General features: G+C 42.1%; 1 protein-coding gene across 5 annotated transcripts in view; it reads left to right on the top strand.

Moving 5' to 3' along the window:
* The window catches only part of BACH2 (BTB domain and CNC homolog 2), a 369568-nt gene that overhangs the window by 70707 nt on the left and 274365 nt on the right, over nucleotides 1-24496 (top strand). For 4 of the 5 annotated variants that reach the window (XM_066254282.1, XM_066254284.1, XM_066254285.1 and 1 more), the window contains exon 2: nucleotides 14771-14883. The gene's annotated coding sequence lies outside the window, so the exon portion shown is untranslated. The remainder of the gene's footprint in view (nucleotides 1-14770; nucleotides 14884-24496) is intronic. The other variant, XM_066254283.1, reaches the window with a different exon arrangement.

The raw sequence follows: 24496 nt of genomic DNA, 5'->3' as shown, positions 1-24496 counted from the left end.
GCTACCGAAGTCAAGCCCCATTTCCTCCTCCTCCCACAGCAAGCTCTGCTCCTTCCATTACTGGGCTTGCCTTGGTGCTCTGACATTAGGCACCTTCTTAACTAGACGTCTCAAAGGGGAAGGCTGCAGCTTATTCCTCCGATGACCCCTAAGGATTCGCTGGCGTGCACTAGACATCTACTCAACATTTATTAAATCAATGTATGTGAACTAATTTCATCTTACCGCACTCACTGTTATTTTTATGTGAAACCAGTCTTGATCATCTGAACCACTGGCCATGGAAAACATTAGATGCTGAGGTGTGGATCGCCCTGGACCTGTCAATCATATCCCCAGTTTCAAATTCTCATGTTCAATAAAATGGTTTCTTTTTTTCCGCCTAGTTGACTTACATAATACATTTGAATTTATGAAATCCATGGTTATTGTGCAGACTGAGAGTATAAAATGACAGTATAAATCACCACTTTTTAAATTTTTGTTTATAGGTATTTCATATAAGCTTTTGTTTGATTGAAGATTCCACTTCTAAACAAGTCTGAAGTCCATGGTTCTAATCCTTAATTTCATTTACATTTTCATTTCAAAGGTTTGATTTTGATTTTGATGAGGTTGTATACAGTATCGCATGAGTTCAAACAGAGCAAAATTTCTCAACTCTGGCCACACAATAGATACAACTGGGCAGCTTTCAAAAATACTAATACCCAGGCCCATCTCTGGGGACCCTGGTATGTAATCGGGCTGGTGGAGGAGGGCCTGGCACCCAGTATTTATGAAAATCGTAAATGCCTTTTAATAAATCGACTCTACAGTGCTAAAGAGCTAGATAAACTGTGAAAATGCTGAAGTTCTGCATTGCTCAATTCTCTTTTTATTAATATTGTGAGTACATGGAATGTAATTTTAAGTTTGTACTGTGATTTTGGAATCAAAAACAGCATTTAATTGAACCTGCCTTCTGTGATCAGGTTCCCAAGTTTTCTGAAATTAAAAAGTTCCCCTTTCTGCTATTCTCTAAAACCTACATACAGCAAAATTTTAATGTCCTGTATTGGTAGAAATAGCTAACAAAAGATATTCAGGTCATGGACTGACCAGGCCAACGGTTGTAAGAAGTTTGCCCAGGTCTTCCTGGCATCCTTGTTTACCTGAATAAACAGTATTTCCCTGACAGAACTTCCTAGCTCTGACTCTTGATAAGACCTGACATTTTGCTCAATCATTTTTTAATGATATTCTTCTTTTTGTTCTTGGTATGTGAGAAATAAATATTTTAAAAAGGTATGGGAAAGAATTTGCTTTAATTTCTTAGTTCAGTAGAATGGGCTGGTAATGCACACCATAATTCTTGTGGGGACAGAAGCAAAAATGACCTGAATTCTGTTCATCAAGTGTCTCTTCATAAATTTTTAAGACGTTGTAAAAATAAAGGACCTGAAATCCTGTAAAGGAGATAATCTGGGGTAAATATTTTGAGTACTTTGTAAGAAAGTCTTACGAATGGCGTGCTCCATGACATCATTATACATTACTGAGATGTAGATGTAAATAAGCATAGGTTTTGCAAATTCTCAGTTTGGTGAAAGTGAGTGTATGCTCTTACTCTTCTAAAGTGTCTCCACTTTCAGTTTGAGCTCTTCAGGAAAAACAGAAAAACACACTTGGGATCAAATCTTTAAGGCAGAAAAAGGAATAGAATCCTTCAGTTAACTTGGTTGTTTGCAGTTGGTGTGTCTTCTGTGGGAGACTGATGTCATGCAGATTGAATGCAGAGGCAAATTTAGGGGTGTGTGTGTGTGTGTGTGTGTGTGTATGTGTGTGTGTATAAAAGTCCCACACCCACCCAGAATGTGAAGTGAGTGTGAAGGGCACCATAACAAACCCTGGATCTGTCAAGAATGTACCTATTTTTAACACACTGGATCAAGTGTCAGCACTCAATCCGAGATGAGGAAGGGGGAAGAGAGCGCGTTGTTCTGCGGATGGTAAACGACCCTCTGGTGTGTTTACAGTACAGCTGTGCATTCTTAATGGCTCTGCCGCTGCCATGTCAGGTAAAGTTTTCTTTGCACGTGATGAATGGCAGAGAATTCTTTAGCAGGGGGAACCAAAGAAGCTGGGAGGAGGAAAGGGGAAGGGAAAAACGGAAAAGAGAGAGAAAAAGCAGCACGCAGCTCCAGAGGGAGACAGTCTGTGCTTTGCAGTTGCTTGTGTGGATAGAAACCAGATGGTAAGCTGGAACACCCGCTTGGCTATCTGAGGAGCCAAACATATGGTTAATGGTTGGGAGAAATAGCTTTCAGAGCCAGGGCTTTGCTGACTGCTTCATATTACAGATTGTTACAGTGTGTCATTACATTGCCAACCTAAGTGCTTAATACCCACTGCGGGTGCTGGGCATACACTTACAAGAAGGACTTTTAGCTCTTTGCTGGCTCTGAGTGCAGAAGTGACATCATAGAGAGGCTTAAAATGTCTGGTGTTGGGAGGTAGGGAAAGGAGTAATTCTGTAGTGGAAACAAGATTTTTTTTTTTTTTTTAACAAGCCAAGCCTTTACTCCACCAAACTACACTGTTTTTATGAGAACCTTTTTAAATGAGTCGGGCTCTCTCTCTTACACACACACACACACACACACACACACACTTTGAAACAGAAATCTAACACACGGTCCATGTTGCCCGACTCCAGTGGCCCCTTTTCACCTGGAAGCCACGTCCCTGCACACACAGGCCCTGCATTTGAAGTTGCTGTTTGGGGAGCTTTGGGCAACAGCAGGCCCGTGTTATCTAAGGAACTGCTGAGCCCATTCATCTGCTTTTCACGGCCTGCTTCCTTTTATTTTTAGCCAAATCCGTCAGGCCTGACAGGCGGGTAATTCGAGCCAGAGAAAGGGCAGAGCTCCAGGTCCTTTCCACAAAGCAATTCTTCTCCTCCCTCCTGGGAGGGCTCCAGACTTGGCCTGCTTCAGGCAGATGGATTTGTTGAGTCATGTGAGATCATTTACACAAAAACACAGTGAGGCAGTGGAAATTTGAAAAAAAAAAAAAAAAAAAGAAAGAAAGAAAGGAAAAAAAGGAGGGTGGGGAAGGGGGAAGAGGAGGGGAAGGGGGGGGTGCGCTGCGGCGGAGGCTGCCGGGGAGCGCAGGAATTTGCAGCGAGGCAGCTAGACTGAGAGGAATGCCGTAGATTCATTTGTGTATAAGGTAATGTCTAGTTTACACAGCGGGGTGGAGCCAGGCTGGAGAGACGCCTTGAACTACTAGCCGGCCTGTACTCAAAAGAGGAAGGGGGTGTGGGCAAACTCTTTTTTTTTTTTTTTAAACAACACCCACCAAACAAAGACCACAGTGTTGACAGCCTTGGGTTCCAGTAGCCGTAAACTACCAACGGGATGGTTTATAGAAAATGAGTTTGCTCTGTGATGTAATACAAGTTTGCTTTGTCCTGACTCCAGCATGACTGAGGCAGCAGCAGAGGGAGGAGAGGAAACTTGGAAAAGGGCTCTTGGTTAATGGTTTCCAGAGATGATTTAGCAGGACTTGAGGGAGGAAAGTGGGATATTGTGGAGAATTATTTCGAGGTGTACCATAATTGCGGTAGGTAAAATAAAGTCATTACTAAGGCTTCCTTGTTCAAGAGGAATTGAGCAATGATTTTGAAATGCCAAGGAAGGTATCAGTTTTCCCTACCACAGTATTCATTTTCCTCTAGCTTCTGGGACATTAAAATCAAAGAATATAAAATACTGAGTGTTACATGTAGATAAACAGTATTAGCATTTAGTGGGTCAGTCTTGTTTACTGTTTATACCACAAGCCTTTAAAACAGCCCATTAAAAAATTACCTCTTCATTCATGAAGTTCCTTTTTTTCTTCTCTTTCTTTAAATTAGCTTACATGCATTAATTAGGCTTGGATGGGGATTTTTCCCTTTTTCGATAGAATAAAAGGGTGCATAAGAGAATAATGACTGTGTTATGAAAATGTCACATTCTTACACCAGATGTACAGAAAACATACTATGTAAAAGAAACGGACTGTAATCAGTGGTACATAAAACTAGATTAGGGAGTATTTCAAAATATGCACCATGATTGTTTTCATTATAATACATTTCCACAATTCCGCATTTACTTATGCAAATTTTTTAGCCTCCCTAAAATGTAGGTCAACATCACCGTAGTTCCTCATGTTTTGTTAGTATTTTCAAAGTTGAAACATTGAGCCATTTTATTTTCCAGACCTAGATATATATGCTCAGGCTACACGTACAGTTTTAGTAATTGTGAAACTTAGCTCATAAATTCCTTCTGTCGATACCACTGAGTGGTGATAGGAAGCATTCAAATCACACCTTTACTGGGAGTCCACGCAGCACTCACAGTGATGCTGGTGATACTAGTGTCATGTTGAAGCTGCCCCCAACCCCAGTACTTTCCTGGTGGCTCTAATGATCTTACTCTGCATAGTTAAAAGGCAGCTTTCATTTATTTTACTCAAGAAGAGAGCAGATAAATTTCTGTGGTGGTTAACTGTGCACATTTGATTGCACATCAACATTATTGTAATGTGATTAAGAGTTGTTATTTTAAACCTACTCACACCCTTGAGTGTTCCCTCTTACATCGGAGTTTCTCGTATTCAGCACCGTTGACATTTGGGACCAGATAATTAGTAGGGGGGCTGCCCTGTGGAGGACTGGGTATTTAGCAGCATTCCTGGCCTCTACCTACTAGATACCAGTAGCCCCCTTCCCCAGTCATGACAACCAAAATTGTCCCCAAACAGTGCAAATGTCCCCAGGGGGAATGGGGGGCCAAAGTAGGCCCTGGCACAGAAATGCTGCTCTGTTTTTATTTTGGTTTGGAGGTTCACTCTCCAGCGTCCTCATGAACTGGGCACTGTTACTTCTGAGATTGAATTAAAGGGTATAAAATAACATTTTTCCTCCTGCCATTTATCTTAAACGTGGGGACTGCAAAGTAGGTTAAGTTTTCCAGGGCTCAATCAAGCAAGGGTATTTGGGGAAAATTTTTTCCCACCAGAAGACCTAGAGTTTTGTTACACAGAATGATCTCTCTTGGAATTCTGGCCTTAGCAGGTGGAACCCTTCAAGGCCGCCTTGCAGCGACTTTCCCAGCGCTGTTGAAGAGGAAATGGCCCCACCAACTGAGCTCCGGGATATTGACATAAGAAAGCTAATGTCTTCGGGGACTAGAGCAGAGAGCCCAGGTCACAAACTCAGTGGCTGTCTCCAGCCTCTCCACCTCCACCTCAGCCCCAGGAAGGAAGAAAGGCAGTGATGACAGTTCTTTCTTTGGAACAAAACAGACATCCTCTCTATCGGAGTGGCTGTGGTCTCAGAAGCTGGAACTCTCGTTAAACAAGGAATGTAGAGCTCTCCACAGGCTAAGACAGGCATAAATTTCCTCTGTTTGTTTTGAGAGGACTAGTGTCGACTGCTGTAATGAGATCAGAGGCTCCCCCAGGGACAAGGCCTCCAGGTCGGCTGCCGGAGCCGTTTTCCCTGGCCCGTCTCTCGGCTGCTGTTGGAGGACGCGGTGACGGCACAGAGCATGGTGGTGAGGCGATGGTGCCCTTGTTTCATTCCTTGCCATCCTTGCCTTGCCAAGGCTACTGAAACGTCAGCATGCAGTTGTCTAATTCTAAGTCATGGAAAGGTTAATGTGAGGCAACATCCTTTCCTCCGAACTGAGGACACACTGAGTTGTGTGCGGAAAGGGCGGCCTTGTGCCGGGAGGTGGTGTCTCCGTAGGTGACGGCACTACTGAGCGGCGCGGCTCAATGCCTGGCTACCTTCACCCTCTTCCTCACCCAGCATCGCTGTGCTGTGTGGAGGAGTTAGGGTACGAGTCACAACAATGTAGCATATGCTACAAAGAATGTATTTGGGGCTCTAGCCTGAATTTCAGCTAAATGGTCACATCCAGGAGCCTAAATATGGCCAAATGTAGGAAACCCGAATCTGGACAATTAGGGAACACCAAGCGGGACATTTTTGGCAATATCCTATGTTAAGATAATGCAGCCTGGTCGATTTCTGACCCTCCCCCTCCACTTTTAGGTATGCTGGATAAAACAGAAAATTTTAAGTGCCTATTGAGCCCAAAAGCAGGAAAGGGAAATTGCCAGGGGCTAGAAGATGTTAATGCTACCAGCTCATGAGTGATTCAAAGCTGGCACAGTCTGTAGGTTTTAGGGACTGTCGTATTTATACTCATACAGGAACTATTTGCCAAAAGGGGGCAAGAAGAACCCCCCTCCCCCATAGTCTGTGGGGCTTTGAGTGTGTATATTTGGGGCATGAAGGTGGGGGATGGAAAACTAAGGTGAGGTTGTTAGCTGTGGGGTCTGTTGTTCCCCTCTCTGCAAGGTGTGGTAACTTTGGTTATTTTGACATAGACACTAAACTAGTACAAGAGCACTCAGCCCTAGGGCCCTGTAGAAGCAAACACTAGATCTCTGTGGAGACGTTAACAACCCAGGAGGTGGTACACCCTCCACAGGAACAAGCCACCCTACGGAGAGGCTGGTACTGAAAGGACAGTAGAGCCTTGAACAACACACACAGGTTTGAACTGTGCGGGTCCACATACATGCGGATGTTTTCAACAAATACGCACGGGACTGTCAATGTCTTTTCTCTTCCTTATGCTTTTCTTAATAACACTTTATTTTTTGTAGCTTACTTCATTGTAGGAAGACAGTATATAATGCATATAACATACAAAATACATGTTAAGGGACTTTATGCTATCAGTAAGGCTTTTGGTCAACAGTTGTCTATAAGTAGTTAAATTTTGGCAGGAGTCAAAGTTACGTGCAGATTTTTTTACTGTGTAGTGGTTCGGCACCACTAACCCGCCTTATTGTTCCAGGGTCAGCTATACAGAATTGGACCCTTAGGAAAGCAGAGAATCCCTAAGATTACTTTCGACAGGGTCCCATCATGCCAAATTGAGCTTTCTGCTGTGGATTATTGTAAGTTTCTTCCCTGAGGAACAAGGCATTACATCTACTCTGGCTTTCTAAGCAGTTGAGTCTCAGTTGTAAGTCCTAGCCCCCAGTAAGGTGACTATCCCTCATTACACCTTGTCCTCAAGGTATTCTTGAGAACCATTTCAGTTCCTTAATTGGAAACATTTTATTGGAGAAATACATAGCTGGTCCCCTTGAGCTTCTTTAAAGAGAGATACCTTCCCAGTGATTCCCCTCATCCTAGCTTCCTTTTCCGTGGGTCATTCTGAAATAACTCACTAACTGGACTTTCAATTGAGTTATTTTAGCTTCTCAGCAAATCACAGGAAATGTGTTTGCCTGGATTGTTCAGTAAACCCCCCAGGGAGAGGGAAGCTGACATTGTTTGAAGGTCTGAGGGATTCTTTCAGCATAAAAATCAAAGAAACCCAGGTAAGTCAGGCATGGTTGGTAAACCTTTGTCCTGGACTAATACAATTCAGCCTTCTCAATCCAAAGAGAACAAATGGTTGGAGATTCCCTAGAACTCTGGATGGCCACCAAGAACATCCCGTGCAGTGACATGCGCTGTTGGCAAACATTGCTTGAGGATGCTAAAATTAAAGCATGATTCTTTCATTTATTTATTAATAGAGTGATACAATCTCTTATGTTTATTTTTTCTTCTCAGACATGCAAAGAATATCCAAATAGTACCCTGCTGACCTAAAAGTGATGCCATACTTTTCAAGAGAAAACAATCTGAAGTGTTTTAGTCTTAATTTGGACCTGTCCTTTTTTTTTTCATTTAGTCTCAAAATATTATGGCCAAATGAGGAGTAGATATTAGATGTTGATGTGAAGACATCATGAGGATAGAATGAGAAAAATGGGCTCAAATGGTGCCAGATTTAAGAAAATTTGTCCTAAACATTTGTCTAAGGTTGCTGTAACATAATACCATAGATCGGGTGATTTCAACAACAGTTTGGAGGCTGGGTGGTCTAAGATCAAGGTGCTGGCCAATCTGGTTCCAAGTTAGGGTGATCTCTCTAATAGACTGCTACCTTCTTGCTGTATCCACATGGTGGTGGTGGTGGGGGGGCAAATAGAGAAGGAAAGAGAGCACACAGGCTCTGGTATCTGTTCTTATAATGGCTAATCCTACCACAGAGGGGCCCACTCATGAGCTCATCTAAACCTAATTACTTCCCAAAGGCCCCACCTCCAAATATCATCACATCAGGGATTATGAATTATAAACGCAACACAGGAATTTTGGGGGGACACAAACATTTAGTTTGCAACCCATTATAATTAAATTTTGCATATTTGAGAGCCTACTTTGTCTAACGAGGGTCCCCAAACTTTTTATACAGAGGGCCAGTTCACTGTCCCTTAGACGGTTGGAGGGCCGCCACATACAGTGCTCCTCTCACTGACCACCAATGAAAGAGGTGCCCCTTCCGGAAGTGCGGGGGGGGGGGACAGATAAATGGCCTCAGGGGGCCTCATGCGGCCCGCAGGCCGTAGTTTGGGGATGCCTGGAAGGCAATGGGATAAGTGCTGGTTATTTGGTCATGAAACAGACAAGATCTCTTTGGTTGAAATACTTGCAGCCAAGTCGCGTGACTGGGAAGTAAATGCCTGTGTGCATTTACAAGCAGAGTGAGGTTGTGCTGAATGGTGGTGGTGGTGGAGGATGACCAGGAAGAAGGGAAGCACCTTGTTTTGAACACTTTCGAGTACTTTCTTCATATTACTTCATTTAATCTTCAAAACAATCTTAGAAGATAGGAAGAATTTCCCCCAGTTTTATGGATAAAGAAATAGAGACTGAGAGAGGGTTAGTAACTTGCTAAAATCACGTCAAGAGCCAACGTTGCTATTCAGACTGACTGACGTGGCTCCTCAGCCCTGCTGGGTCCACACTCCCCTTTGGGTTGCTGTGCCCAGTGAAGCCACAGCTGTAAGATCCCAGAAGGGCCCAGGAGCAGGTTGGGAGCTCGGCCCTGAAGAATTAAAAAAACAATCCACCAACTGTTAAGGAGGCTGTATAGAAGAAGATGCAAACTGGCCGACCAAATCCAGCCACCACACATTTCCCAAATACTAACTCAAATTGCCAGCATTTAAAAGGCAACGATTTTACATACTCTCTCCATTTTCTAGCTTTCTTGAATTTCAGAAGCTCTGATATTCCTACTTTCCTGGAGCTACTGTTGAGTGGCCAGTTCTCTAGGCCCCTCCATTCCTGATCTTCTCCAGCCTGGCCACTCACTCGTCTCCTTTTTTGACCACTGTAGGCATCTGAATTTGTGTCCCCTGGTTTAGATAGTCACCCAGGCAAGAGAAGCAGGCTGATCCAGGGAAACTCTTGGCAGCTCTTCTGTATTGTGTCTTTAGTTAAGATATTTCCAAATCACTGGGGGACCAATAGTGACCTTTTTTAGAGGGATAGCCCTGAAGCTAAATGTTAGATACCCCGACTTATGGTTTGAACAAATAAGGGAAACCTCCAGTATGTGAGCCAGAAGTAGTGACATGAGAGCAATGGACTCTCGGCTGCTTGGCACTGTTGGCCCTTCACTGGTCTCTATTCCTCCCCATCTGGCGCTCGGCACACATTGTGTGTGTGTGTGTGTGTGTGTGTGTGTGTGTGTGTCCCTGCAGTTCGTCTCTTTATAATTTACAGTCCTCTCATTTCCTCTTCATTGTCACTTCCTGTTGAACCATAATTCATATTGCTAGTTAAAATTTCAGCATCTTAATTTTCAAGTTACCTAAGCTATACTTGGGACAGAAGGCTGTTAATGCTGCTTAATGAGAAGATGCTCTCATCTTTCTGGCTGGGGCTATATGTTTTCCATGCCGTGCTGTGTGAAGGCAGGGCACGGGGAGCAGGGCAGAACAGCAAGCATCATTCAGTCTCTCGGGGCAGAACCATGTTATGTCTTGTTTGCTGCCTCGCTGTGGGGGTGGAGGGAACACGGAGGTCCTGAAGGATCAGAGCCATTGTCCGCTGTAACTTTGAGGATGGAGAAAGACCTGCAGGGAGCCCCTCAAGCAGCTCTGTTCTGGTCCCTCTGGCTCTTCTCCAAGAAGGAAGGAAGGAGCCATCACTTGGGAGGGGTTGTGTGCATGTGGGGCGGGGGACAGGAGTCTCATTGTTGCTTTACCTTTGCGTCCTTTGGTAAGGAGCACTGTGCCCCTAATTGTGGAAGGGAGGCGGTTGGCCTGTCAGTAATTAAATAGTCTTATGCAGTCTTGCACAAGGATTCCAGATGAAGGTTTTCAGGACTTAACTTCAGAAACACATGAATTAGTCCAATCCATAAAAACAGGGTGGAGGCTATTAGGGTTATTTCTCTCATTTGTTCATCTGATTTCCTAAGCTCCTAAATCCTTGATTTAGAGAATTTCCTCTACACTCTTGTCATCTTGCCTTCTGTCCCTTTCTCTCCAAAGCCTTTTTGTCTTTTTTGTCTCTTTATAACTATTGCTTCCCCACAAGTTCCTGGGTCCTCATGCTCGGGCCCTTTCCTTAGGCTGCTAGATTTGGTGTCAGGGAGGGGAGTGACAAGGGGCCATCCCACAGACTGGCCTCAGGGTGCATTATGTCTGAAAGCCAGCAAGATCTTTGACACTGTGAGGAGTGACCTGCTTGTTCCTGTTGGCCTGTCTCTCCTAGGACTGCCTCTAAGCTACCAAGCTTTAAACTGTATTTACAGCAGGTCTTGGAGAAGGGTGTAGCAGACTTGGAATCAGGAAAAAAAATCCTACCTCATTATATTTCAGTCTATATTAGCAGTAAGTATTAGTTGCATTTTCAAGGGCCAAGAAATAACACAACCCACACAAATAACACAGCTCTTTGACAGCTTTAAGTTTCTCTTTAGAGTTAGGAGAATCAAATTGGCTTATGCCTCTGTACCGCATTAGCAGTGATCCAGGTAAAATAGGCTTTTCTCCGTGGGAGGTGGAGGCTGATGGTTTTAAATAGTGGTGAAACGAGTAGGCCCAGTCTCAACTCTGCTCCAGCTCCCACTTGCTGACAGCTGGTCTACGCAAGTGTACAATACAGAGAAGCCGTAGGATGTGGCGGCGTCACCAGGAGCCTGAGTCAGTCCCTTCCAATAGTGAGGACCTGGGTTGCGGAGCAGCACTTGGCCGTGTCACTAAACTGCTTTTAGGTATCTGTTTACTTCTCTGCCCTTTAGTTTTCTCCCTTTTTTTTGTACTCTTTTCCTTTTCATTGTCTTGTTCGCCTCTTCTTACACTTTCCCCGTCTCCACCTTCCTGCTTACCCACACTTTCACCCACCTGGAAAGATGAAGTACATTTCACTCACCTTTTAAAAGCCTAAGGTTGACCACAAGCTTCGTTGCCCATTGGACCAACTCTATTAGGATCAAGTGAGTGTAAGTCACGTTAGCTTATGGGATTGACTTTCTCCAGGCACCCTCTGAAGGTATCTGTCCTTTGTTTAGTATCAGAAATATTCAACTTCATAAATGATTAAAAAGAAACATTGAAAAAAAACAGAATAATAATTTTTTTAAAATCTTCCTTAATTCCACCATGGAAACTCAGATACCTTTTTCCTTATTGCTTTATTTTGAAGATACAGTCTTTTTTTTTTTTTTTTTTTTAGCAATGGATTTCTCTAAGCTTCTTTTTAAACGGAGTTGGCTATGGAACAACCAGGTTCTCTCTATTTCAGAGGAGATTGCCAGTACTTGGTAAAGCAAGACCAGTCTTTTTGGTTGTTGTCCACAGGCCAACTGACCCAATTTCTAAAACTGTGATCTGTTCACTGAAGTGTTTGTGCTAATGGTGGTCTTTGTGTGTGTGTGTGTGTGTGTGTGTGTGTGTGTGTGTGTTTTATTGGGGGAGGTTTCTTACTTACCGTCTCTGTACATATTTTTATTCTATAGTATCTTGAAATGAAGTCATTTCCAGCCCAGGGCCTATTCTAGCATGACTGTCTGCATCTAGTTTCCTAATTCAGAAAACTGCCTCTCAGACTGATGTTAGTACTAAATGAGAGAATTACTATTAAGTGTATTATACAATTTGAACATTAAACAGCTGTAAGATATTCTTTATGTTCTTTAAAAGATTTATAATCCTGGACATGACAAGATTTTCCTTAAAAAAAAAAAAAAGCAAAAAAACCCAAAGTCTTCTGCAGTTGATAATCATCATTGTTTTGAAATCCTACATTGAGTCTATATCATACCTTAGGCTCTGTGAGAGCAGAAAAAAAAACTCACAATATTTGTTCAGAACTTTGTATGTGACCTCATATTTCCCTCAGTATTAGTCTGAGTTTTTTTCATCTTGACTTTGGCATAGAACCAACATGTATGCAAATGGCTTAAAAACATGTAGGGTAGAATGGAGGAGCACAGAGAAGGATCCATAATTAGTTTAATGCAAACTAGATACCCATGTTGTGAGAGAATGGGGATTGTGGCATCTTTGGAGCTGGGTGGAATTTCCTTGGGGAGATTATGTTCGAGAAATCCTGGTCTGTTTATTATCATCTTCTTGTGCCACCTTTCCTGTGTTGATACCAGTGTGTACAATGGAATGGAATTCTGACATCAGGCATCTCTGCAAGGCATTTGGACAAACTTCCCAGTTAAGTACTAGGCCATAGCTTTTAAATGGATCAAATACATATATTTAAAAGGAAATCACCTGTCCTGAGAGTTCTACTTTGAAATGCAGAAGAAATTCATTAGCATCTGCTTCTGGAAGTTCAAGAGTAAAGGCATATTTTTTTTTGTCAGTTTAAGATTGGTTAGGATTAGATACTGAATTTTCTTGACTTTGAAGCAATGGCATCATGTATATAAGGGGTGTTGGGATGTATTTAGGCCAAAACAGTGGAATTCCAGGGTCTGTTGCATGTTGTTCATCTTTGGTAAGAATGTTATTGCTATGACTGAATAGAGTATTTTCTTTGGAATCTATGTGTCTCAAATAGCCAGGGAGTGATCTGCAATTTCCTGTCCCTGTCTTCTTATTTATAAAAGGAATTTAATAATATTATGTTCACAAAATGGTAATGTGTGGATTAAAAGTTTATCTTTTGAAAACATAAACTACAAAATTATTTTCTTAATGGTAAAAGATATTAGTATGGGGAATACAGCCTTTGAACCCTCTGTGTCCTTGACTCAGCACATGTGCCTGGACCATGTGCCATTCTCCAACAGAGAAAGGCTGATTGCTAAGAACTAAAGGTGATTATGGTGGGCTAGAGTAGGATTATGAGTCTTTATTCCTTTTCCAACATTTTCTATATTGTTATTACCATATTTCCCCATGTATAAGACACACCTTAATTTTGGAACCCGAAATTTGAAAAAAAAATGTATTATATAAAGTTACTGAACTCAAGTTTTATTCATCATAAAATTCATACAACTCTTCATCACTGTCAAAACTCCCATCCATTAGCTTGTCCTCATCTGTGTCTCATGATTAATCACTGTCTTCAACAATGAGCACAAAAACAAGTGTGAAAAAATGGGAAATGCAAGTAAAAAAATCTCCAACCACTGTATAGGACACCCAGGTTTTAGACCCCAAATTTTTCAAAAAGAAAGTGTGTCTTATACATGGGGAAATACAGTCTGTTATAATAAAAATAATACATTTTTTAAAAAGCACTGTAGTTTCATTTAAATCTCTAATTCCAATCTTGATAGAAAGGATCAGATAGGTGAATGCTTCCTAGATGCCATCTGAAAAACTAACACAGAAATAAGGTCATTATAAGGAAGCTTACAGTGTTTTATTTTCCTCTCAAATCCACCCATATATATCTTTCTAAGGAAATGGCTGCAAGTGTACTTAGTAGTCAAAGGTATTTTCTTTCTATTTTTCCTAATATTTGACAAATTAAGAACCCTAGAACCATACAGTAATATTTTACTCTAAAATTCAGTTCAACTAAAATAAACCCCTACCCAGTGAACCAACAGCCTGGATAAAACATGGACCCTTACTCCACTGGAGGGGGAGTTGGATCTCCTGGTTCAGTTGGCCCTGGGAAAACTGACCCCCTGAATTCCCTTATGGGGTACCGCCTCCCAAGGAGCTCTGTGGATGGCACTATCTCCTAATCCTGGAAGTGATATAGTCAGGCTCCATCAGATGCCTCTCAGGCTCCATCACAAGCCGAAAGCAATGCTTCGTGCCAGCAGGGAAGGCATTGAGGTTTGGCACACCGTGGGTGCCGCTCACATGCTCTATACTTTCCCTTTCTAAAGAAGTCATAGTCTGAACTAGAAACTCTTAAATTATTGAGCTCTCTGGATTAGGGACCACTATATATCCTCAGTGCACAGCACCTAATAAGAACTCAAAAAATAATTAATTGAGTAAATAAGTGTTCTTGTTCCTGTGTATCTGCAGTCACTCTGAGCATATAGATATGCAGCTTTTCCTTGGCCACTGGCATGCCCAGTATCCGGGGCCTCAAGACTCTTGATTTGACTCTCCAGACCTGAACCAATATGGCAGCCACTAACCACATGTGGCTGTTAACCTTCACATTTAATTAAAATTACAGAAAACCAAAAATTCAGTTCTCAGTTGCACTACCCACATTTCAGGTGCTCAGTGGCTACCTGTGGCTGGTGGTCGCCACACTGGACCGTGCACACAGGGAGCGCTGTCGTCATGGCAGAAGGGTTCGTTGGACACAGGACTGCGCCATGGCCTTCTGAGCACCAGCTTACGGGTTTCCTTTTGTCTGTGTTCGCAGTGCAGCTGCCTGCTTCAGGACGTGAGGTCTACAGGAACAAGGAAAATCTTTACGAACAGCCTTGCATTGTGACATGTCTGATCCCTCGCTTCAGTCCCGGCGGCATGAGCAAGGTAAGAGATGCTTTGAGGAATCAGCACTTACGTCTTCTTGATGGTAGCATGATGTTTTGGGGTACATAGTGTCTTTCTATGTTGGAAGGAGATTGCTTCTCCTGCCCAAAGTATTCCAGAGGTTGGAGAGATGTGTGACTCGAGGAAGTAATGTTTACGGTAAGGGTCACAGGAGATGGTGGCTGCTCTGTGGTGGTCTAGTCCTCTGGAGGGGTCACTTGTGTTTTGTCTGAGAGCTCTGAGCTGCCAAAATACTGGTTACTGTATAGCTGTCTTGATATGAATATTGGAAGATTACGGCTCCAGAAACAGACTACCTGGGTTTACCTGTCAGCTCTTTCCGATGTTAGCTTCAGTAACCTTGGGCAAGTGTCTTAACCTCTCTGTGCCTCAGTTTCCCCTCTGTAAAATGTCAACGATGATGGTACCTAGTTCATTGTCGTGAGGACGAAATGAATTAATATGTGCACCACTGCTTAATCTGTGTGCCTGTCTACCTTATAAGCATTTGACAAATATTTGCTGTTGTTTTTGACATTATGGATACTGTTACGCCTCAGTCCTTGTTGCTAGAGAGCCTTCGGTTCATCCGCAGTGTTTCCATGCATTCCCCTGATTGGTTCAGGAAGCAGCGAGAACCAGATAGGCACTCTGGAGATGAGTGAAGAATGAGGCTTTCAGCAAGTGACAGACAGTTTGGGGGCAGTGTGGCTAGTGTTCTAATGAAAACTTGTACCAGAAGCTCTGGACGCTCAGAAGATCCCTCTGACTGTTGGGGATCTGGAAAGGATAGTACAGAGGAGGTGACATTTTGGGTTGGATCCTGGATGATAAATGTTCATTTCTTGGGCTTAGAAGTACGCAGTGCATTCCAGGTGAACGAAACAGCTAATGTTTAGGGACAGGAGCATATGAAAAAGTCTGGCATGTGTAGAGAACAACAAAGAGTTTGCTACAGCTAGGGCAGGACTTCCCAACCGTGACACTGCGACGTTCGGACCAGGTAATCCTTTGCATCTGAGAGGCTGTGTTCTGCGTTGGAGTGCATTTCGTAGCATCCCCTTACCTCACTTCAGTTGTGATAGCCTAAAGTGTGCCCCTTGGGGGGACAGAAACAGTTCTGGTTGAGGTGGGAAATGGCAGATATGAGCCAGAGAAGGAGGAAACGGTCCCATTCTGAGAGCCACTTGAAGGATTTAAAACAGGGAGAGACATTTCTGGAGGCCTGCAAGAAGAATTCAGTTATCACTTGATCTCTGGGTTGTGACGGAGGTGGACAGTGCTTTTACATGATTTGGTCTTTAAAAGATATTCAAGAATCCCTCAGCATTTAGAAAGCCCGTCTTCCTTATTGAGATTCTTTTACCAAGCACCCATTTCCAGTGGAAGTTTTTCTCATAGCCATTTTGGCCTGCGCAGAGGTGCTGCTTCACCCCATCTGAGGAGATGAGGGGAAAAGAAGCAATTATTTTTTGAGAGGTTTTCATTTAGCTGAGCCAAACCAAAGAGAAGGAAACCTTGTCCTGATACCCCACCCCCACCCCCTCACCAGGATAATACTCGCCTCGAAACAGTCTTTGAGAAGTAAGCTTTTGGAATACTGGAAGTTTATGATTGGAGGGCGAGGAGAGGAGGAGATCTATTGTGGTCTTTGCAAACCCTGGCGTCTATTAGAGTTCGGTGTACCGAAAAGCTGAGACAACTCTTGGGAAATTTCTGGTTGGCAAGCACAATTTGCTATGACAGCCCTGCTCTAAGTTTCTCCGGGGCAACTCAAGACCTGATGTAATGGTTTGGCTCCTGACGCACAGCTGGGAACCAGACTCCTTAGAAATTGCAAGTGTCTAAGTAGGTGTGTCTGTGGCTTAGGAAGTTATGTTCTGCCTGAGTGGCCCAGCAAGCATGTTATTTTATATTACAGTATTTTAATATAATGTAGTAATTAAGCCTGATGTGTAACCGTAATAGGTCAGCATTTTTCCTTATGGTCTTCTTGGCATAGAACAAAGCATAAGTCACCCTCTGGGGAGGAAACAGATCTTCCTGGCATGAATAAAACTCGGGAATCATCTCATCAATTAGGATGTGTAAGTTAGAATGTTGGGAATATTTTCCTGGGTGTGATTGATTTTCTAAGATTTGTTCCTAGAAAGTTGGAGACATTTGTTCAGTTTCCACTTCCTGGTACCAATTAAAGTATCCCATCAGCTAGATGGGGGTTGGCCAGTCGGAAACGGCAGCTCTAAAAACACAGGAATATCCCCCCTGGCACAAGGGATTGGCAGTTTGACTGATTTAATGGGGCCAACCTAATAGTCAGTGGACTGCTGCCCACCAGGCAGGGCCTTTATCGCTTAAACTTCTATCTTTGTCAGGGTCTGAGGACACACCAAAACGGGGTGCAGTCCTGGCCCTCAGACTCCTGGCATGCTGGTGCATGAAGTGAATGCTGGCAGAAGACAGAAACAGAGGGTATTCCCTTGGCTCCATGCTTCTCCTGAATCCCGTGTCATTGCTTAAGGCTGGCGTACACGAAACATGTCCGTTTGATTTCTGATGCACAAGGTTTATAGAGTAGATACCCTTATGTTTATTCACCTTTTTAATATTGTAAACAGACTTCAGTGGTACATTCTGGACTTTATATTCTAGCCTTGCATGTTAAAAAAAATTGTGGTGCACCGATTTTCCCAGGATACTCATTCTTCCTGGCCCTATGCAGACTTGAAGACCATCGCTCCAACTTTTGTACTCTTCTTAGATCTTTTTTCAGGAGCTGACTTTCTAATCTTTATATTGACTGAAAACTGTATCATTAGAATGTAGTTTTAAATTTTGTCAAAAGTCTTCATCTTCCTACTCTAATTGTTGTTTCCTTGTTAATATATATAAATATATTACATTGTGTGTGTGTGTATTACACATTTTTGTTACTAAGAAGGATTGTTTTAGGTTCATTTGTGTTATCTCTATGCTATTATGCTATAAAGAGAGGATTTTAGTGTGTCGCTTGAGAAATATAGCCCAATGGGAAGCAGGTTGGCCGGGATGGGATTTGTAGAGGCAGATTGGACAGGATGATGTACATTTATTGCATACCACTGTGTAAGGAACTAACAGAACCAGCTAACAGGAACAGTATCCTCCTGAAAAGTCTCTCTTTCTAACAACACCCTCGGCTGGAGTAGGATCCTAAGCTCTTTCCCTCATGGTCATCGTTCTCACGAAGGCATATGAATGCCGTTCTCTGTCTTGAATTTATGAGGACATATCATCTGATTGAAAAATAATTGATTATTCTGTTATTACATAAAATGCTTTTTTCTTCATCTCCCCACAGTGAAAATGAATCTTCTTGAAAAATGTTTCTTTCTTGTTATATTCAAATAAAGCCAGATCTGATTGTTATTGCTTTGGACAAATGCCAAAGCATCAAATGGAATAGAGTAGTGTCTCTGATTTCTCTTGCTGTGTGATTGCCACTGTTTTGCTTAATATCTGCCGCACAGAAAATTTTCTTCTCTGAATAGTTTCCAGCCTTCAGCACCAAGTCTTACTGTGGCAGGTTTGAGGCACTTTCACCTCTGCACTCAGGTCAATATCTCTACAGTCAACTAAAAAGTAAAACTGAAATTTCCTTACTGCCTTCATTTAGAAGTTTTGTTTTTATTTTTACTTTGCACTTCCTTAATGCAAAGCAGTGAAGCCTAGAACTCATTACCCCTGACTCTGCTACCCAACATGTAGCATATACACAACTCTACCTGATTAAAAATCAGCTCCTCCAACACGTATTTAGCAAGTGCATTCTCTGTAGCAGGCACTGTGTTTGTAATATGCTGGTGAACAAAACAAAGGTCTTTGCCTTCTGAAGCTCTGTTCCGGCCAAGTTGAGACAAGTCATCACATCCCAGAGGTTTAATATGTAAATATAAACCTGATGTTACCATTTTTTCCATTTTAAACTTCTTCACTGACAGAGCAAGTTAACAAAGCTACTGGATACAATGTAAGGAATTGGTGAAGAATAAATGTATAAGATTTCTCTTTTCCCCTTTCTGAGATATTCTTGGTAGTTTCAACAAATGACCAGTTTACATTTGATGAGCCTCCACTGTTGTTTTTCTAAAGGCTATGGCCAAGTCCCCCTTGTGGCAGACATTGAAGATTTTTATCACACTTTGAAAACCAGTGACATAGAAGAAAAGACAAATAAATATTAAACTATCTTGGGATAAGAAAAGCTTTGTTAATTTCTGGTCACAAAAATTATAAAGGAAGAAAATGTATGTAAAACCTGGAAATTTCAAAAAAAACCCACAAAAAACCTGGAAATTTCTTTCAATCAAAACACATTCTGAGTTATCCTCAAAGACAAAAGACAAAGCAAGGCAGCAATTACAACATAGGTGATGAGAGGTTACTGAGCAAATTTATTAAGAGTTTTTACAATTAATAAGGTAAAGATCATTATTCTAACCAAAATTGGGTGAAGAACAGAAAAATAAAACCAATAAAGGAAGAAATATGATTAGTAAAGAACATATAAGAAAATGTTCAACCTTGACAGTTATCACATAGATGCCAAATAAAATGGTGAGATGGCTTTCCTAACTACACCATCGATGGGGATTTGTAAAATTTACTCAGTGAAAGTAGGAATGGGAATATCTTTCCTACACAGTGAAAGAATATATTTCACCTTTTGACTCAGAAATTGCATTTCTGCAACAGTTACTCAAATGAAATTTCAATGAATGTATATAAAAATTTAGCTCAGCCATTCTTCCCATATTGTCATAATAGTAATTTTTAAAAGGTAGTGAACATGAAACAGCCACACATAAAATATCAAGGAAGGATGGAGGGGTATTTAATGACACAAAAAGATGTTCTAAGTGTATTGTGAAATGGCAAGTTACATAACTATGTGTACAGTTTGATCATTTCACTTTTTAAGGTATACATCTACGCACAGAAAAAAGTGCAGATATACATCAAAATATTAAGAGCATGATAATGGTTTTTTGCTTGTGTGTTTAAATTTTCTTTAGCAATGTGCATTTTTTCACACTAAAAATTCTATTTTAAAATAAAAGATTTCATTTATCTTTAAGGTAAGAGCTTCACTGTATTTTTTTAAATATACGTGATAACAAGACTAAGAGGCTGTTGCCCAGAATGTTGGCAGTGGGTTTTCTCAGAAGGTAAGTACACAGGGTGCATTTATTTCTTTTTTAAGAAGATTTTTTTTTTTTGCCTGACCAGGCAGTGGTGCAGTGGATACTTCGGACTGGATGCAGAGGACCCAGGTTTGAGACCCCAAAGTTGCCAGCTTGAGCGCAGGCTCATCTGGTTTGAGCAGAACTCACCAGCTTGGACCCAAGGTCACTGGCTTGAGCAAGGGGTCACTCGGTCTGCTGTAGCCCCACGGTCAAGGCACATATGAGAAAGCAATCAATGAACAACTAAGGTGTCACAACAAAAAACTGACGATTGATGCTTCTCATCTCTCTCTGTTCCTGTCTGTCTGTCCCTATCTGTCCCTCTCTCTTACTCTCTCTCTCTGTCTCTGTAAAAAAAAAAAAAAAAATTTTTTTATGTTTTCAGCTCTCCTACAATAAGTATTTGTGTATATGATTAGCAACCTGGGGAAAAAAGGCATTTTAGCTATATATATCTTACATCTTTGGTGCCACTGGATGAAAATATTTACTGGGCAGATAGAGAAAAAAGACAGGCTTTTGTTTCGAACAGAGACGTAGACTCGGGAGTTCGTTTATTTAACACATTACCAGAAGGGAGCGTGTTAATGTACTAATGATTTGGGGGCCGGAGAAGGTAGGGAGATGCTCTAGAAAAAAAATATAGTCCTTTATTCATTGGCTCAAAGAATTTTAAGTGGACTTTATATCCTCCTACTGTGTGTCATTTCTTCTTGCAGCTGTTTAAAGACGTTGTTGATATTTGCAAGTTTAAACCAGTGGTTCTCAAACTGTGATTTGGGAATGCCTGGTGGAGGTGGGGAGTCCATTCACTGGCCACCCGTAAGGTCAAAACTATTTTCCTGTTAATACCAAGACATTATTTGCCTTTTCCACCCTCTCAAGTATAGAATACAGTTTTTCAGGAGGCAACATTACATGCAATGACTTTACCTCTGTGACAGATGTTGAGATATGTGTGTGCATTCCAAAGTTTCTCCATTTTAGTTTTTAAAGTGGTAAACATTGATAGAAATAACTGATATAAACAGAAGCTCTTTAGAATCTGTGATCATTTTTAAGTCTGCCCGGAGACAGGAGTCTGAGAATCACCGAGCGAGGGCATGCCCGCGCCCTCTCTCTTTGGCAGTCCTTCGTGTAAGAAGCTGAGCCCTGAGCCCCAGCATGAGTGCCCTGCAGTATAGCACATCTATTCTCACCTTCTATATCTTTAAGGAAAAACTAGCCTTAGTCCTTATTTTTAAAAACTTCATTTTTTTATGGTTTGTGAGGATGTGGCACATTTCTGGCCAGTGTAGCACCAATGTCACATGTGAATCGAATTCTGCTGACTGTGGGGTAGCTGGAAATGGCAAAGTTAGACCTACGGTCTCTGACATAGGTGTCGCCCTGGGAAATTCGCTGACATTTTAGGGGAAAAAAGGATTGTCATTCCCTCTGAGAGGTATGGGAATGTGGATTGATAAGAAAACTAACCATATAGACCAGTAAGTAGATGGCCAATTGGCATAAAGTAGGGAGAAGACAAATTTAAAAGAACTAAGTGAATATATATATATGTGTGCTCATTGGTCTTTAGAATGTGTACCTGTGTATAACTCGTGTATAAAGTGTGTAGGATTGTGTTTGTGTGTGTGTGTGTGTATATATTATATATATATAATATATATACAGAAAACATATACCTGCTATTTGAGAACTGCTTTCTAAGTTACGTAGAATTATCTCTTTATACAGTTATTTCTACAGTCAAAGCAACATCAGCGCTTCTGTTTAAGTCCATGGCAACTCCTTTTTTCTGCTCAACCAGAAACACATTTTTGTGGGTCTCTTGCATACACACTAACCCCTGAATCTCAGAGCAGTACAGGATGGAACATTCTCTGAGAAGCAGTCTTCAGGGTCCAGGTTGTAAGTTGAAAACTTGAATCTTTCTGTGCAGATAATTTGAGCATCAGATGAATAATTGTGCTGGAGCGCCCGGAAGTCAGCTCTGGCCCGAGACCCTGTGCACCCCTGCAGTATTCACGGGGACATGGCAGGGCCTTGACTTGAGGGTGAAGATGTCAGTGGCCTGACTTAACACCTTCCGATCATGTCAAAAACGATGGAGGAGAATCTGAACTGGTAGGAGGTAAATTAGGCTGCATTGTAGAAAGGCTGAACTTTCAGCTTAAGACCAAAATGGCCCCAGAGCAGCAGAAGGGGTATGTTTTGACGTGACTGTAATGTAATTTCATATCTGAAAGGTGGTCGCAGCTACTGACCATAAAACAGGTTTCACTTGGAGGAAAGAGGGTCTCCGGTCCCACTTAGTTCTTTTCAGTGACACTCCACACACTATTTGAGTGTCGGTTTAGAAATCTTGTTCATCCTTATATCTTGAGAGTTTAAAGAGGAGTGCCTGGGATTTTCTTGATTGAAACGAGTTTTGCTTTTTTTTTCTTCAAATCGACAAACATCTCCTGCCAGCCTTCATGTGGCGCCTTAATTGAATGTTGACTGAGCTGGCGGGCTCTCATTCTGCGTCACCGTATTGAACTAAGCCCACACAGCCCCACAGCATAATTAGACAAGCCCTTTAGACACATGATGTGTGCTGCGACCTCTTTCTTTGATGATGCTACTTCTGGCTGGGACCCTGTGACAAAGAGGCCAGTGGGTTCTGGCCTTGGTGCCTCATGCAGAGGGATGCTTCCATCTTCCGAGTCCTCACTCTGCCCTTTTTCTCTCAATTAGTAGTTCTTACTGGATTAAATAAAGCTACGTCCTATTTAGTGAATCGGTGACTGGAAACATGACTAGTTACTTGATCTGTAGTGTGTCCGTGTTTAGAATATTAACAGTCCACTTGATTGGCGAACATATCCTCTCCAACAGTGGAGTTGCTGTGTGTGGAGGGAAGTACAAAACTGAGAGGTTGCCTCCAACCCAGCTTTTTTTTTTGTATTTTTCTGAAGCTGGAAATGGGGAGAGAGAGACAGACAGACTCCCGCATGCGCCCGACTGGGAGGCGACGCTCCCAGGGGGCGATGCTCTGCCCACCAGGGAGCGATGCTCTGCCCCTCCAGGGCGTCGCTCTGCCGCGACCAGAGCCACTCTGGCGCCTGGGGCAGAGGCCAAGGAGCCATCCCCAGCGCCCGGGCCATCTTTGCTCCAATGGAGCCTTGGCTGCGGGAGGGGAAGAGAGAGACAGAGAGGAAGGAGAGGGGGCGGGGTGAAGAAGCAGATGGGCACTTCTCCTGTGTGCCCTGGCCGGGAATCGAACCCAGGACTTCTGTACGCCAGGCTGACACTCTACCACTGAGCCAACCAGCCAGGGCCCAACCCAGCTTTTTAATTTGGGTGCCTAATACTTAAGAATTTCCTCTTTCCTCTCCCTTTTGTGATACAGAGGCCTTATAACATGTAGCTGTTTTCTGGTATTCTTTTCAGCTACCTGTTATCTTTTGTCTCTATAAAATGAGCCCAGCATTACTGTTTTCTGTAAGACATTTTCAGAGAACATTGTGCTTTTGAATATATGTGCATCATTGGCTTCATTTAAAAATATATGTATATTCATATATACATATATAAATACATGTACTGGATAGAGAAGGAGAGATGTCTATGTAGAGTATTAAAACTACATACTTTGCAGAAATTCCTTTGTTAATGTTCAAAGACATATTTCTAGTCTCTTATATATGACAATGTTTAGGTTTAAATGATCACAGCTTATATGTTCTTCTGTTTATTTGATTTTCTTTTTATAGACTAAAGAGTCTTGCCACCTTCAAAATTTAATAAAGTGGCATTATCTTGAGAGGTTAGTCTGAGTTAGATAGGAATATAAACAGTTAATTAAGATAACCAATACTGCCTGACCAGGTTGTGGCGCAGTGGGTAGAACATTGGACTGGGATGCAGAGGACCCAGGTTTGAAACCCCAACGTCGCCAGCTTGAGTGTGGGCTTACCTGGTTTGAGCAAGGCTCTTCAGCTTGAGCCCAAGGTTGTTGGCTTGAGCAAGGGGTCAGTTGGTCTGCTGTAGACCCCCCCCAAGTCAAGGCACATATGAGAAAGCAATCAATAAGAAACTAAGGTGCCACAACAAAGAATTGATGCTTCTTATCTCTCTCCCTTCCTGTCTGTCCCTATCTGTCTCTCTCTCTGTCACAAAAAAGAAAAAGATAACCAATACTACCCAGAAAGGTGAAGTGTCATTACATGTCATAGTGAGCAAAGAGCACTTATTAATGAGAACAATAGGAAAACTGCAATGAGTTTAAAAAAAAAAAGGTTAGGTTGAAATTAGTAATATCTACGTCTCTTGTTATGTCTTCAGTCCAACCCATAAACAACTTGTGACAGCTCTGGGCTGGGATTATGGCATTTTGGATGAGG

The sequence above is a fragment of the Saccopteryx bilineata genome, chromosome 1 (genome assembly GCF_036850765.1).
Source record: "Saccopteryx bilineata isolate mSacBil1 chromosome 1, mSacBil1_pri_phased_curated, whole genome shotgun sequence".
Taxonomy (NCBI): Eukaryota; Metazoa; Chordata; class Mammalia; order Chiroptera; family Emballonuridae; genus Saccopteryx; species Saccopteryx bilineata.
This window is presented reverse-complemented; position numbering and strand designations above follow the sequence as displayed.